This window comes from Suricata suricatta, chromosome 13 (genome assembly GCF_006229205.1).
Source record: "Suricata suricatta isolate VVHF042 chromosome 13, meerkat_22Aug2017_6uvM2_HiC, whole genome shotgun sequence".
Lineage (NCBI taxonomy): Eukaryota > Metazoa > Chordata > Mammalia > Carnivora > Herpestidae > Suricata > Suricata suricatta.
In genome coordinates this window covers 87,988,922-87,994,546 of record NC_043712.1, presented here as the reverse complement: position 1 = coordinate 87,994,546, position 5,625 = coordinate 87,988,922, and positions in this window count along the sequence as shown.

Below are 5,625 nucleotides of genomic sequence, written 5' to 3'. Positions count from 1 at the left end.
GGCCACCGCCTGGCCGAGGCCCACCCGCCACACGCCCTGCGCAGCCACCAGGAGGTCTGCAGCCCCGGCGCCGCCAAGGGGCCCCACACACCCTGAGGACGAGCCCCCGGCTGGAAAGCCAGCCTGTCCGAGGGCCCCCCGCACCCTCCCCGCGTCCTCTGTTACCAGGACTGTGTGCACACACCGGCTCCTTGCCTCCCTGAGAAGATGCGCACGCGGGGATGGAAGGTAGTGGGGACGCGGGAGGACACAGCTCTACTCCCAGGATCCCAGGGAGATCAACAGCTCATCTCTCCTGGAATCGTCTTCTCTCAGACATGAATATAAAACAATGAATGAGGTAATCAGGGATTTCTGGAAATATGACATTTACTGTTTTCTGACAAGAAAGAAAGCAGCCCCTGTCCAAAGTCATCCCAAGTTGTCTGGTGTATGTGTGTTTTGTGTGCATGTATGGTGTATGCGCGCGTATGTAAGGTGTGTGTGTGTGTGTGTAAATGGTGTGTGGTGTATGCTGCGCATGCACGTAACACGTTTACTATGTTCTGTAAAAGGACGATACACCTTATAGAATAAACTAATAATTTTGTCTATTAATCTCAACAGAATCTCTTAAACTGTTTTTCAAACCACTTGGATGATATTTACACAAAAGCCGCATGAGATTTTCAACAATTTTTTTAAAACATCAACTTCCAAGTTTCTACTGCACATCAGACGACAGTTTGTTAATCCAAAATAAAATGAAATCCAGGCCGTCGCGGCGCGATGATGCGCCACAGGCGCTGAAGGCGCCTGTGGTGCCCCTGCTCGCGGTGGCACAGGAAGGGAGCGCTGAGACTGACACAACTTAAGGTATTTTTAAGTATTTTTTAATACTTATTTATGTTGGGGAAAGCACAGCAGGGGAGGGACCGAGAGGGGGGACAGGATCTGAAGCGGGCTCTGCGCCGACAGGCTGACAGCAGCGAGCCCGACGCGGGGCTCGAACCCACAAACTGCGAGATCATGACCTGAGGCAAAGTCGGACACTCCACCGCCTGAGCCACCCGGGCACCCCCGATTTAAGGTATTTTTATAACACTGAGGCAAGTGGGGAAAAAAACCAGTTTAGAATAAGATTCAGAGTAAGTGCAGTTTCTAAAAACCCTCAGTAAGGAGCAATATAACATTTATAAGTAAAACGAATCATTTCTCCCACCCTAAATATCGGATTCACAAATGGGAGAAACAAGATAATTTTTCAAGAGCTCTCGTGAAAACAAGGCTTCATCCCAAACAAGCAGAGCCCCGCACAGGAGGTGGCGGTAGCTCTCGGGCTGAGACTCTCCTGTACGTAGCCCGGAACCCGGCCTGTCAGGAAGAGTGGCAGGGACTCTGGGTGCCCGAGGGACCCGGCACACAATTCCCATCTGAGTGTTGAGCTGAGTCCCCGAGGTGACCTCCTCTCCTGGGCCCCCAGTCCTTGCAGTGGGACGCTCATTTCTTGCCCTGTTTTGAGTCTGTGGTGCAGGCGTTAGAAGGAGAGCCCGTCTCTCAGGGACCCCGGGCGTGCCGCCAGCCCATGCGGTGCAGCGCCCATCAGGCGGGGTCGGGCTGACCTTGCCGGACCTCAGACGGCTCCTCCCCGGCGGCCCGTGGGTCCCCTGAGCAACAGACTCCCTCATGCACACTGGTGCAGCCGCTCTGGAAAAGTGTGAGGTTCCTCAAAACAAAAAGTAGAACTCCCCTACGACCCAGCAATTGCACTACTAGGGCTTTATCCGAGGGCACAGGGGTGCCGTTTCAAAGGGGCACGTGCACCCCGATGTTTATAGCAGCGCTATCAACAATAGCCAAAGTGTGGAGAGAGCCTGAATGTCCATCAGCCTATGAATGGCTTAGGAAGATGTGGTGTAGACACACGGTGGAATACTACGTGGCAGTGAAAAAGAGTGACATCTCGCCATTTGCAACAATGTGGATGGAATTTCGTTAAGTGAAATAAGTCAGTCAGAGAAAGACAAATCGATGATTGCACTCGTGTAGAATTCAAAAAACAAAACATGAACATAAGGGAGGGGAAGGAACAATAAGAGAAAAACAGAGAGGGAGGCAACCATAGGGACTCTTTAATGCAGAGAACAAACCGAGGGTCGAGGGGGGTGGGGTAATCGGGTGATGGGCACTGAGGGGAGCACAGTGGGGACGAGCACCGGGTGGTGTAGGGAAGCGATGAATCCCTGGGTTCTGCTCCTGCAGCCAAGACTACACTGTGTGTTAACTCATTTGAATTAAAAAAAAAAAGAACCGACCCCCCCCCCTCCCCGTTCACACCTCTCTCTCCTTCCTCAGCTGCTCACCCCGTGGGCCTGTGCGCGGAGCACGCAGACACCGCCCCGGACCTGACGAGGACCGGCCAGGCCGCCTGGGACTTCCGGGCCACAGAACTGTAAGGTGGGCGGCAGAGTAAGTAATACGGTTTCTATCGGCCTTTGGTGTCCACATTTAAAGTAGTTTTAAAAGGGAATTGTAGTGAAAACATTCATTGTTCTTTGCTCGTGTGTGACCACAAGAGAAAGCCAAGGGTGGGCACCCTGACGTGGGCACGCAGCACCGCCACGAGGCCTCCCTCCCTAAATCCAGACCCCGGGGGCTGCGTGTGCAGGAGCCCGCCTGCTGCGTGGCCGGGCACCGTGTGAGCAGCAGGCTTGGTGTGGCGTGCGCAGGACTGATTCCACAGGCTGAGCCCCGAGTGCTTCTGTTACTCAGGAACCTTCTCCATCCTAAACCCCATGTCCTTCATCAGTGAGCATTACAGCCCGCTGTTCGCAGACTTGGATGTTTCCTGGGCGAGCCAAACCCACCGGGCTCCTGCCCTCCAGGCCCTCCTCCCAGAGAACGAGATGGAGTCAAATTGTTTTTAAATAACAAACCTCGTATATGATATTCTCAAGCGTCACAGCAGGGGTCTCTACAGGGGGCGAAACCTGCCATTATACAGTCAACAAATTTTCCAGAACTTAGGAAAACTTGAGGGGGTGGGTTCCTTAATTCAGAAGTAAATTTAAGGGGCACCTGGGCGGCTCAGTCAGTTAAGCGGCCGACTTTGGCTCAGGTCATGATCTCACAGTTCCTGAGTTCCCACGTCAGGCTCTGGGTTGTGACAGCTCGGAGCCTGGACCCTGCTTCAGATTCCTTGTCTCCTTCTCTCTCTGCCCTCCTCTGCTCACGCTCTGTCTCTCAAAAATAAATAAATGGTAAAAAAAAAAATGTATTAAAAAGAAGTAAATTTAAATCAGGGCACTTGGGTGGCTGAGTCGGTTGAACATTCAACTTTGGCTCAGGTCATGATCTCGAGATCCGTGGGTTGGAGCCCCGCGTCGGGCTCTGTGCTGACAGCTCAGAGCCTGGAGCCTGCTTTGGGTTCTGTGTCCCCCTCTCTCTCTGACCCAACGCCACTTGCCCTCTGTCTCTCTCTCTCTCTCTCAAAAATAAATAAACATGAAAAAAATTTTAAAGAAGTAAATTTAAATCAAAGAGAATAATTAGTTCCTCCCCAAACCCTCAGCCTTTAGACTTACAAGCAGCGTATAGGCATGTAATAGACTTTCTTTCTCTCTACCCAAGACTCTGTAAAGCCAAGAGACATAAAAACTATTCACAAATCAGCAAACGATGCCACGTTAAGATATTTTTTTTCAGTTTTACGATTTTTCAAGGAAATAAGTGCATAAGGTTCAACTCGACAACATGGGCAATGAGGAAGTGTGCACCAACAGAGGGCCACGTGGTAACGTGAGCCAAACATGCACGAGAAGTCGTCCTTAGCGTCTGACCTCACTGTGCAGTTCCAGACTCCCCCGGGGAAGCCTGGGCTTATGTTCACACGACCACCGTCCACGGCTGAGGGGCAGCCAGGCAATGGCATCATGCGCTGGGTGCCCCGGGGCACTGCTGCCATTTATTGGAGGCACAATAAAGCGACCCCCAAACCCAGGCTGGGGCAGCCCAGCCCTCCGTCCATCTGAGCTCGGCTGCTGCTGGAAATGCTGCAGCCTGACACCCACAGGACGGCCCGGCAGTGCTGACCTCGTGGGCTGTGCTCGTCTGAGTCCAGCCAGGACTGACCTTTCGCACTGGATGTCCACCTTCGTCCTCCAAAAAGCAGGAGCAAAGCCCTAAGCAAAGGGAATGATCTTTTTTTTAAAGGAAAACTTGAAAGATCCGAGTTTGAGAATTCTTCCTCCACTTACAAACTGCCTGCTGTGTTCCGCACGCGGGGTACAGAGAGCTTTGCCAAGGTCTGTTTTACATATAGGCTCTTTCTGGCTTTTGCTTGTTTGTTTTCTAGGTGGCAGTTATACTAGCACACTAGAAGGAATATTCTCCAGTGCTGCCACTCGTACACCTCAAAGTGGTCAGGGTTTCTGTTTTTTGCTTCGGCTCCTGGTTATATAATTTGAAGAGGGACCACAGGAAGCAGGACCGTTGTCCTGTATCGTAAACTCAGGCAGACACGCGTGTGTCACGCTGATCGGCGTCTCTCCTGTGAAACACAGCAGTTTGTTTTCAGATGGTGAGATGAAGATTCGACCTAAACGCAGCCTCAAGGGGACGAGGGGACTCCATTTTTAACACCAGGGACAACATTCCTTTGTCAGTACTTTTTAGACCGTTAACGACAGTCCACAGTTAACTGCTTCCTTGACTGTTTTGGTTCCCAAACTGCCGAGACACATTTTACCTGAAGATGGGTCCACTGGATTGTTCAGCTGAATCTGTAGCCAAGTATGTGCCAACCAGACGCCCTGTGGGCCTCTCCGCGGGCTTGACGACACCGCGGAGAGAGTGTGTGGCTCATTTCTTTTCAAACAAGCAGCCCGGCGTCCGTCCGGGCGGCCTGCCTGCTCAGCCCTTCCCGTGGGGGGCCGTGGCCCAGCTGCGGAGCGCCATGGGCCAACCGACAGGCTGGAGGACGGGAGCCAACAGACAGATGCTGCGTGTCGGTTCTTTAAACATCATAAAATATTTGTATAAAGGAGGGATTTTATGGACCACATTGGGCACGACTGTGTAATTCTTTGTGCTGAAGGAAAAATCTGGAGCTGGTAGCTCCAAGGCCCACGCTCAGCCCCTTTTGGCCTATTTAAAGGGAAGACTACAGCCCCAGGGAAGACCAGTCCCACATTCTCCTCTGCTGCTGGGAACCAGAACCCTCGGGGATGGAAGGCGAGGCCGACAGCGGGCAAAACCTTGCTGGGGAAGAAAGTACCGGCGGCTTACATAAAGCAAGCCGGCCTGGGCCTGCGCGGCCGGAGCTGCGCGGAGCCCCAGCACCCAGCCCGCCTCCGGGGCAGACACAGCACAAGTAGTGGCCCCGCCCGCGTCTCCCAGGGCAGAGGTCCGCTCTGCCGAGCGTGCTCACTGCACGGGCGTGAGGCCCACGTCCCGGGGTCAGGGGCCCGTGCCCGCAGGGGCACCGGCCGGACCGCACGGCGCAGGGAGGGGGCAGAGGAGCGGACCCAAGGAGAAAGCAGGCCAGAGTGAGGTCGGCCATGGGAAACCTCCCCGCGGGCGCGCAGCTGGCGGAGGAGCGCGCCACCCACCCCGCGGCCCGCGCCCGCACCCACCTTGACGACGTAG